This window comes from Cyanistes caeruleus, chromosome 9 (assembly GCF_971803275.1).
Source record: "Cyanistes caeruleus chromosome 9, bCyaCae1.hap1.1, whole genome shotgun sequence".
Lineage (NCBI taxonomy): Eukaryota > Metazoa > Chordata > Aves > Passeriformes > Paridae > Cyanistes > Cyanistes caeruleus.
This window is the reverse complement of record NC_141709.1, coordinates 32457640-32468551: the sequence shown is the minus strand read 5'-3', so window position 1 is coordinate 32468551 and position 10912 is coordinate 32457640. Positions and strand designations below refer to the sequence as shown.

Here is a 10912-nt window from a genome sequence, read left to right as displayed (position 1 = left end):
TCTGCCCTGCCCAGTCCGTGCTGTGCAATCTCCTTCAGCAAACATGAGAGAAGCTTATTTATATCCAAGAGTCTAAATCCACGTTAGGTAATTCCTCATTTCATATGTTAGCTAAACTGCAGGTGTGCTCGTGCCTGGGAACACCATCACTGACATAGGAAGGCTGAGATTTGGAGGTAAAGTCAGGTTTGGGGACCTTTCCAAGCTCGTGGTTTGACTTTTCAGGGGCAGTAACTGAGTGAAGAAGGGAATGGAGATGTTTGCAGAGCAAATTTGAGGGACTGGGAGTGCACACAGCATTTCCCATGGTGGGTTTGGTCTGTGTGTTACATTTTTTTGGCTAATGAACCAGCCAGCTCATTTTCCATAGGTATAATAATTATTTTAATCAACAAATGCATCTGCCACACAAGCAGTACACAGGTAAACCCAACACCTCTCAAAATACTCACTCAGCACACATTTGGAACAACTTTCCCTGCTCTTTTCCTACAGTGTGGGAACAATTCCCAAATGCTCCCCTTAAAGAGGTCTGTGCTGAGCTGTTGTGCAGCCCAGCAGAGCTCAGTGTCAGGTCTGCTTCCTGCACTTTGAAAATTAAAATTAAAACTTCCTGTTTTGTTTTTCTACTGGTAATTTAATCTGATTACATATAATCCTTACTCTGCTCTAAATAATTTCTCTCCCTTAATATACTCACAAATTGCTCCCTAATTCCCCATCATCATTATTTTGACCAAACTGTACATATGTCATTTTTAATTTCCACTCTAAATTAGTTCTCTCTGGCTTTGAGAGACAAAGCCAATGTAATTATGAGACATTCTGAGTGATATTTAAGCTTCCTCTCTGCCACCTGGATGGAAAACGAGGGTGAAATCTTAGCTGCAGGTCTGTCAGTTGATTGATTTTTTTAATTAGGCAACACAGTCACACTTCTTCCTCTTCCTTCTTCTCTCTCACCTTTCTGTGATGAGTTCATCAGCTGTAATCCCAGGCCAGGTCGTTGTTTTATCCACAGGTTTGGGGCACAGGAAGGAATCCAGGCAGTGCCACCCCCTGGGTGCCCAGGCCAGCCTGCTTTGCTGATTCAGTACAAAATGCCCCTGAGGCCATGATTTATTTTCGGGAAGCAGAAGCTGCCCTGGTTGGGAAGAAGCTTCACCCACCAGCCTGACATGGAGCTGTGCTGCCTCAAAGACACCCACACAGCTCCATCTCAAACCTGCCATCCAGCAGCTCCTTCCCACTGAGGAAAAACCCTCAGCTCCCTGAGATCTCCTCTTCACCAGCCTCTCACCCTCTCCGATTTTTATGCCCCCTCTTAACATACGGTTCCCTGTCAGTGCTTAATGAAGGGAAATATTTCCAGCAGGAAAAGGTTCTGTTTAAATGTAAGGAAATGAGGATTATTTTTTTCCTGTATCTCTTCAAACCCATAGTAACACCTAATTAAATATTTATGGCGGCTTAGCACGCTCCATAAAGGAGCTGTTGTGTAGAAGGCTCTGAAGCTTCACTCCATACAGTGAAGGAGTGTTTCAGGCACAGGCCAAAGAAGGAGCAGGTGCAGGAGGCAGAGATTCCGTACGTAGGGTCCTGAGGCACTCCAGTGTGCAAAATCAAATGATGTCCAATGCTATGGACTTCACAGCCATGTGTTATAAAAATAGCTGTGCTGGGAGACCAGAAATCTCCACAGGCACAGCCAAAAATAACCACATGAAATGCCTGGAAGGAGCAGATTCCCCAGAGATGGGATTTCTGGAGTCCTGGAGGCAGCCTCCAGCACAGAGCACGATTCCCAGAGAGGGAAAACCTCCCCAACCTTTAGCTGTTGCTGAATCATATAAATCAATTTCCAGAGCCTGCAGCCATATCAGTGATAGGCCTATAAATCTGTCAGGGCTCTGGTATTGTTAGAATTATTCTGTGAATTTTGGTGCAAATTGTGTGCAGACAATGTGCTCTTTCAGCAGGCTTGGATCACACGGGGACCTCGGGGTGGGAAGTTCTGCAGCCCACGCCAGCCAAAACTCATTTCATTCCTGAGGAATACGACTGTTGGTCAAATTCCCCACACAGAAAAGGTAAGAAACCATTCAGAATAATAAGAATACTGACTATAAAATGTCAGGACAGGACTGGCTTCAGGCACAAGGAATAGAAATGAATATTTAGGGATTTTATTGTTTAGTGATCCCCACAGTTCATGCAGACTGCCCTTTCACAGCCAGAAACAGGAACAAATTGTCCAACTTGCTTTACTCCACAGGAAAGGAAATCTGACTCTTCCCACAGCAAGCAGCCTGGGAACGTCACAAACCCTGAATTATCCCTGCTTGACGAGCTACATCTGCTTTCAGAGGATCTCAAATCATTTCATAACCCTGCCTTTAACGTTGGTGCTGCTGCCTTGGGGCACGTGGGAACAATTTGGCCACTGCAGAGCTCCAGTCTGTGAGAGCAGCACCTCTGCAGGGCTGTGCCTTGCTCTGGCAACAAACCAGGATGAGTTTGGGCAATTTGATGTCAGATTGAGGGGGTGAGGCAGCAGCAGAGCCGCTGTCCTCTATCAGGGGTAAGATCCTGGTTTGGGTCATAGAGCAGCTCATTCCCACCTGGGGACTTAGAGCAGCTTCAGCCTCTGCCAAGTAAAACCTGGCCCAAAACCTTGACCTCTTGGGTCAGCTGTTTTCTGGCATCCATAAAGATACAGATTTTAGGGGAGGCAGGAAAGAATAAATCAGAAATTGCTACAGTTGTGTAAACTCCATGGAAAGCCTGCAAGGAGCTCCTTTAATTTCAGCTTCAGAAGGCAAATGTCAGTTTGGAAGCCTGAGCCACAAACCATAACAAGTTCCTCCATGTGGAAGAGTTTATAAATTTGGAGGTCAAGGTATTTAGCCACTGATAGCACAGCCTTGGCTTTCATTTATCTCCTTCTTAGGAGAAAACACAGTTGGATGTGATCTGTAAACTTCCTAGAGCTACACATGCATGTATGATAGCTCAGAAAATAGCAATAATTGCATCCATAATGTAGAGATAAATTAGATTAATTAGTTTATTATAATATAAATGTGTGGTTCTGAAAATCTGCCAAAGGCAAGGGAGTTCTGTGGCCAGGTCTGAAACAGAACAATTCTCCTCAGATCTCTCTGAAAGCAAAGCTACAGGAAAAAAAAATAAAAAAAATGTTCTGTATGTGGTGCTGTTGAATCCTTAAGAGTGGTTTCCCAGCTTTGGCCTGTCTGTGCATATTTCCTTCCACAGCTCACAGCCTGCTGCTCTGTTTGATATAAATACAGATCCAGAGCTTCTCTGGTAGCAGAGGTAGTTTGCCACTGTGGGCTGGAATTCACATCAGAAGGCAGGTGCTACCCTGCAAACCATAACCGAAATAAAAATCCACACCAAATCCCTGCCCATCTCTGCTCTCAGGTCGGAATAACATCGCACAGAGCTGTTACTCACTCCTGGATGCAGAGGAGGGAGGAAGCCCGAGCTGCACATGCTTGCACCATCTGCTGGCAGCATCCTCACCGACAGACATTCCTCGGAGGGATTCTCTAATTCCTCATCCACACCTAGCGACACGAGGCCACCGCTATAAAGGTTTAAGATTCAGGTGAGGACTTGTTTTTCTCCATAGTAGAGCCATTTCTGCCAGGTTTGAAGGAATTACACAGCAAAATGACCCAAACACAGCCACCTCAAGCAGGGAACTGCAGAGCCTGGCCTCATCCAGAGCTGTGCCATCCCCTCCTGAATTTCTGAACTCCCTGCTGGAATCTCAGCTGAAGAATGGGATCCTGTCAGATTCCTTGCCTATCCCAGACCCTTGATATATATTAAATTAAACACAGCCCTTTGTTCCAGCCACAAACATCATAATGTGAGTGAATGAACAGCTCAAGTGAAAACGAAACTTGATGAAAGCATTTGTGATGTTGAGGTGTGCAGGGACAGATCAGTTCCTCCTTCTGCCCCACCCCTCGGTACAAGAAGAGGCTGTAATTGGGTCACAGGAGGGAGGTGTCCATGAAAACCAACATCTCATGCAGGCTGCACTCTGTGGAGTTCAGAGCACCAAGAACATCACTAAATGCCCTTGCTTGGCTTATAAAGAAAATTGGCACTTTTATAACAGGTAACATCTTTATCCCTGTAAAGCCAACAGGTCACATTTGACTGGAACTGGAGGGATCTTTAAGGCTTCTCCAGGTGCAGCTCCTGGGGAGGATTACAGAGAGGTTGGCCCCTGAGTCATCAGGCACTAAACCACTACTGAAGGGCAGGAACTCCCAGTGTGGTGACTCAGTGGGAATCAGACCAGGGAGCAGAGGGACAAATGACACATGAGTAAAAATCCAGGAAACCAAAGCTAAGGCAGAGAACAGCTGAGCCTCTCTCCGTTATGTGAATGGGTTCTCTCTCCTAAGAGGAACAGCATCACAGTAAGCCCAGGGTCATGAACACACACCTGTCCACAAGAGATTTATGGAAAAATGAGAACCAGTTTACAAGGGACAACTGAACAAAGAAATTCCCTTTGAGTAGATTTGGAGTCTGTCAACGGATGTGTCAATTCCAGCTGTGGCTGTGCCAGGGCCACCTGAGCTATGAGCAACAATTTCTTGTCCATTGCAGAATCCCAGACTGGTTTGGGTTGGAAGGGACTTCAAAGATCATCCCATTCCACCCCCTGCTATGGGCAGGGACACCTTCCACTATTCCAGGTTGCTCTAAACCCTGTCCAACCTGGCTTTGGACACTTGCAGGGATGGGGCAGCCACAACTTCTCTAGACAACCTAAATACTTGTAAGGACATAACAATTTCTTTTTGGGAACACAACTACAGCAAATTTATTTGCCAGGCAAGCCCACGTGGTTTGATGTGAACATCACAAGGGTGATCCGTGTGCCATAAGCAAACAAAGTGTTTTCATATCACTTTGGGGATCACAGGATGTGCACAGCCAGGGTGGCACAGGGCTGAATCAGCAGCAGACCATACAAGGCAGCTCTGTGAGCACAGCAGAAGTTTGCAGAGAATCTACAAAAATAGATGTTGGCACAAACGTGACATCCTATAGAACAATAAGGATTCTGTGCTGCCTTTCCAAAGGGGCTCGATCACATCAGCCCCTGCCCAGGCACTGCAGGCTCTGGACACAACATTAACTCTGTTTTCCTCCCAGCACAGGGCAGGAGCCTCTCCCTGCTCCTGTCTGGCTGCTCTTGGCAGCTGCAGGGCCTCCAGGAGGGTCTAATCCCACCCCTGTAGGGAAACCTTCTTCCTCAGGGAGTCCCTTCCCCATCCAAACCACCGTCCACCCTCCGAGGCATTTCAGCCAGCCAGCAAAGTCCAGTGCCTCTTTTCAAAAACACATATCAAAGCTGAATCAGGTGGTGAAAGGCTGTAGGAAACCACATTCTTCTTGTTGTTCTTTTCCCCTCTTATATTGACCTTTGAAAAGAAGCCCTTGGGCGGATCCGGCGCGCAGCGTTCCGGGCAGCGGGGCTGACCTCCCGCCGTGGAATTTCACCTAGTAATTTCTGTGACACACAGAAATCCTTGGAGCAGCTTGTCTGGCCTCAGAAGTAAATCTAAGTGCCTGTGGCTTGACAAATAAACAATCTGAAAGCGCTTAATGACTCACAACCTTGCCTAAGAATAGCTGAACTCTGCAAGATGGAAATTCAGCGCGGGGAACGCAGCCTCCGATGCTGCCCGAGCTGGAAGCCAAGGGACCCAGTGGGAGATGGGCAGGGAGAGGCTGTGGCTGCATTCCTGATGTCCACTCCCAGCTCCTGGCAAGCAGCATCTCAGAGAATTCTTCGATATTCGTGTGTATCAGCCACCCTGGAGCGCTCCCCAAATTCACTTAATCCGCTTTTTAAACAAATTATCGGGTTTCGTTTGTGCAGACAGCAAAGTTCTCCTTATTTATCCCGGTTTGTTTGAAAGCACCATTTATTATCTGGGATTAAAGAGGGGTCACACAAGTTACCCACATCTCTATATTACCCTTCCAAGCACCTACAGCTCATGCAAAAGACTATTTTTAAATCCAGTTATTGAGCAAGTAAAAGCCTCTGACTGAAAAGGGGAACTGGGTTTGGCCGTTTCCTCAAAAAGGAGGGTTTTGGTAGCTGGTGCTTTTCTGAGGCACACTTACAGAAACGTGTTCTGTGAGCTGCCACCACAGCTTCTTACCCCTCTACACACCTTTGAGCACTTTAACCCCAGGGAAAAGAGAACAAAAACAAGTTCAGCTGAATGTCTGCGACCACAAGAGCTTCCTGTAGGTGCCCAAAGTTTCTGCTGCAAAAGCCTCGTTGCTGTCATTAGGGCTCAAGGGATCATCCTGGCTTTGGGATGAGCACAAGGGATGGGTAATGGATAAGGTGCACGGTCCCAGGAGCAGCAGGAGAGGTGCTGTGTCTCCAAGGCCATGGCTGCACATCAAAGTTGGTTTGTTGATCAGGTTCAAGAGAAAAAAATAATGTCAGGATCACCCCCCACCTCCACCAGCAAAAAAAACCCAAACCCAGTATGATCCCTCTCTTTTGGGCACTGCCAGAATACCCTGAACAGCAGGAGCAGGGGCTGTCCTGGGGAGCCTGAAGGATTCCACACTTTTCCCTTAGTTCTCTGGTCTGTTAGACTCCAGAAATGTTCTCCTCTCACTCAGCACCTGAGCCCCTCACATGGAACTGAGGGCAGACTGCCTCTGGGCAGAGCCCCATCACTCCTGAACTGGGTAATGGGATATTTTATTCCTCTGCATTTACCAGGAGCCTGGGCACTGCCAGGAGGGCTCTGGAATTACTGGGTGGTTGAGCAGCAGCCTCAGATCTCCCCCTGAGACGTTCCCAGTCAGACTTCAAAGGTCTTTGGGTTCTTCTCGAAGGGAGGGGGGATCCCAGTGAGCCACATCCATCCCCACTGGATGCTGAGTTCCTGGCCCAGATGGAGACCATGTGCTGCCCCAGCATCACTGGGGCTGCTGCTCTCCCACGCTCTGGAACAGCTGGAGCAGGGCTGGGATTTGCCCCCGTGTCTCAAAGACAAGGAAAATCAAAAGTTTTACCTAGCGTTGGAGGTACTATTTGGCATCACTAAACCGATTTCTGCCGGACCCCACTTGGTGCAGCTGGATGAGCACGTGGGATTGGGCACATGGGGAGGCTCAAAGCCGAAAACCCAAATTGCCTTTTCTTTATAATTTTCCATGTGACTGCATTCAGGAACAAGGGCCCGATGTGAACCGGGCGGGGCCGAAGGGCCGAGCCAGAGAACAGCTGGTGCAAAAACAGTTCAAGTTCTGCATCCCGAGCCCATCCCCGCACATTTCCCTTCCCACCGCTCTCGATCCGCATCTGTGCAAACAGGATGAGCCACGAAAGTATAAATAAAGCGTTAAACTGAATACCGCGGGCATGAGAGAGAAAGTTAAAAAAAAAAAATCCCAAAAAGCAGCTTTGCAGCCTCCCACAGCAGCCGCTGCTGCTGGCTCCCGCTGTCCCGCCTGCAGCCCGTCCCCGCCGCCCCGGGCCGGCCCCGCTGCCCGGGGGAGGGCACCGGGTCCCGCCCCGCCCCCGGGTCCGCCTCGGGTCCCTCCCGGAGGAGGCAGCGGCACCGCGGCGCTGCGATCTGCCCGTGCAGGTACGGCCGCGCCGGGCACCGGGATCCGGGATCCGGGATCCGGGCACCGGCACCGGGATCCGGGCACCGGGAACCGCGATCCGGGCACCGGGCACCGGGATCCGGGCACCGGGCACCGGGAACCGGGATCCGGGATCCGGGATCCGGGCACCGGGAACCGGGATCCGGGCACCGGGAACCGGGATCCGGGCACCGGGCACCGGGATCCGGGCACCGGGAACCGGGAACCGGGATCCGGGATCCGGGCACCGGGCACCCGGCACCGGACACCGGGATCCGGGCACCGGGAACCGCGATCCGGGCACCGGGCACCGGGATCCGGGCACCGGGCACCGGGAACCGGGATCCGGGCACCGGGCACCCGGCACCGGGAACCGGGAACCGGGATCCGGGCACCGGGCACCGGCACCGGGCACCGGGATCCGGGCACCGGGAACCGGGCACCGGGATCCAGGAACCGGGCACCGGGATCCGGGCACCGGGATCCGGGAACCGGGATCCGGGCAACGGGATCCGGGTACCGGGCACCGGGAACCGGGATCCGGGCACCGGGCATCGTGAGGCTCCGGGTCCTGGGGCAGTTTGAGGCGGTTTGGGGGGGTTTGTGTCTGGGGGTGCTCGGGGACATCGGGAACAGCGCTGGAGGATGCTCGGGGGTGCGCTGGAGGATGTTCAGAGGGATGTTGTGAAAGTGCTCAGGGATGCTCCAGGATCCTCAGGGAATGTGTGGGAGCGCTTTGGAGGGTGCTCCAAGGGGGATCCTGGGTGTGCTCCAAGGGGATCCTGGGTGTGCTCCAAGGGGATCCTGGGTGTGCTCCAAGGGGATCCTGGGTGTGCTCCAAGGGTGCTCCGGGCTCTTGGCCCCTCGCGTGGCTGCCCGGGGCAGCAGCAGCCGTGGCTCACTCGGGACAGGAGTGTTTCCAGAGCACCCCTGGCTCCGGGATGGAGGCACTGAGCGTGGCTGGGAGAGGGCAGGAAAGCTCCCAGAGGTCACCGTGTGAGGGCTGGGGCATTGCAGTGGAAGTTCCCAGAGTTGTGTTTAGCCTCAAAACCGAACCGTAAAACCCTGCCTGGCCATGAAGATGTGGCTCAGCCAAGCCCCAGCCCAGCCTGCAGGCTGAGCGTGGTCTCCCCCCTGCCCGCAGCCTCTCCCCGGTCCCTTGCCCGTCGCAGCCGCCGCACGGAGCAGCTCCCGGCCCCTCGTTTCTGCTCTGGCCGGAGCTCCGGGAGCGGAGGGACGGGCAGCATCGCCTTTCCCTGCTGTGCATGCTGCCAGGGCATTTCTGAGCAGCCCAACTCTGCCGGGACCAGGCGTGCCCCGGGCAGCTTTCCTCAGCTCCCAGTGGCCAGCTGGTGATTTCACTCAGGCCTAAGAGCTGGGGCTGTGCTCCGGGAGAAATCAGGAACGGGGAGCACTGGTCGCTGGAGAAGAGGCTGGGTGGTCCGTGAGGAAGTCGGTGAAGGCAGAACGTGGGTTGGATAATCTCAGCTGGAAGTTCACGTGAGTTCAGGACGGAGGAAGTCGTGGTCTGGATGTTCTGGCTGTGATGTTCACCATGCAGGGGTGGAAGTGGGTCTGGTCTCTTCAGGGATATCTCATTTTCCTGACAGCTCTGGGATGTGACACCACCAGGATGGGTTTCCCTTGTTCAGAGCTACCCCAGATATTCAATATTTTATTTGTGTTGCCCAAATGAAATTGGTGAACACCCAAAAACATTGCTGTGGTTGCTACCCTTGCCCTGCATGAGCAATGGGGAAAAAAATCAGCATTTGCCTTTGGATGTGTTTTGCAGTCTTCCAGGTGGTTTGTTTTTGATTTTGGATGGGCTAAATGGGCAAAGCTGATCTCTTAAATGTTACCTGAGATGGCAGAGGAGGGGGAACCTGTAACTTCACATTAATCATTGATTATTTGTCACTTTGATTGTAATATTTAAAAAATAAATATATTTACTGAAACAACAGTCAGCCTGACGTCGGACCTGGCTGGGGAGGTCCTGTGGTTGAGGAGGGGTCAGTGAGTGGATTCATTCAAACAGTCCTGGAGCTGGAAAATGAGATGTCAGGGAACCTGTTGCTGCTGAAGATGAGATGTCAAGGGAGCTTGTTGCTGCTGTGGGCTCTGTCAACCTCCAGGTGCAGTTTCCTGTGAATGGGAAAACCATTCTCTCCAGAAAGTCTTGTTGAGAGGAAGGTTTTATCTCCCAGGTGTCATCCCCTCAGGAATATGACATTGCTTCACGTCAAACAACTCTGGCATGGGAGCCTTTCAGGAGGGAGAGGTTTGGTCTCAAAGCATTCCTTGAATGAGGAGCAGTGTTGAGATCCTGGGACATGGTTGCTGCACGAACATAGGCTCATTCACGAGCTCGGTCCCAATTCAGGTCCCTCCCTTGGTGGTTTTACAGCTGCCAAATATTTTAAAAGTCGTATTTTCATCACTGTGTGTCGCAGTCCAACTCATCAAATCTTGGGTCTTTTTAAGGAAGCTTTAGGAGCAGCCATAGGGATAAGCATGGCCCAACTGATGAGGGGAAAAAAGTCAATATGTGAAGTTATTGTATTTTCCATTTGGCGCCCCACTTGACAGGGGTGATGTGACTCTGCCTGGCTCCAGAGCAGCGGGATGCAGATTTTGGTCAATAAAACCCTGACCCCAACTCCAGGGGTGTGAAGGAGCCCATGGCTTGGGACAGAGATCCTCACAGTGACACTGCCAGGGGATGGCAGTGGGGAGGAACCGGCTGCAGGGAGCTCCTGCTTCAACCCTGTTGATTTTAAACCTCAGTGGAATTCATGTTTCTGGAAGCCTCGAGTCCTGCCCATGTTTAAACAGCACACAAAAAAGAAGGTGGTGTCATTATTAAGATAATACACTGCCCAAATGGAGAATTTGGTGGAATCAGAAATATGAAGTATGGTGAAAGACCTACCCAGACACAGAGGTCTCCATCTTCAAAGTGAGAATATTTTAAATTTGTCTTTGCAGCTGGTTCCTCTGCCTGTCAGGGTTGAATATGGTGTGAGTGAGAAAGCTGAAACTACACCAGCAATGTAAAGTCCCAGTGGTTTGGTCAAAAGAGACTTGGTCAAAAACCTGGAGGAAAATCCCCTTTTCCTAAATGGGTGAGAGGTGGGAAATTCTGCTCCAGAGCTCCCAGCTCCTGTTATCCACACAGCAGAGGAGGAAGGCGGCACATCCACCCTCTCTGCAGTCCCAATCAATGAGGACA

At 51.1% G+C, this 10912-nt stretch overlaps 1 protein-coding gene across 11 annotated transcripts in view; it reads left to right on the top strand.

The window, feature by feature from the left end:
• The window catches only part of KANK4 (KN motif and ankyrin repeat domains 4), a 32071-nt gene that overhangs the window by 1598 nt on the left and 19561 nt on the right, over positions 1-10912 (top strand). For 4 of the 11 annotated variants that reach the window (XM_086901824.1, XM_086901818.1, XM_086901821.1 and 1 more), the window contains exons 2-3: positions 1980-2090; positions 3445-3631. The gene's annotated coding sequence lies outside the window, so the exon portion shown is untranslated. Of the gene's footprint in view, positions 1-1976; positions 2091-3444; positions 3632-7611; positions 7677-10912 lie in introns of those variants that run through there. The other 7 variants (XM_086901826.1, XM_086901819.1, XM_086901816.1 and 4 more) reach the window with 4 other exon arrangements.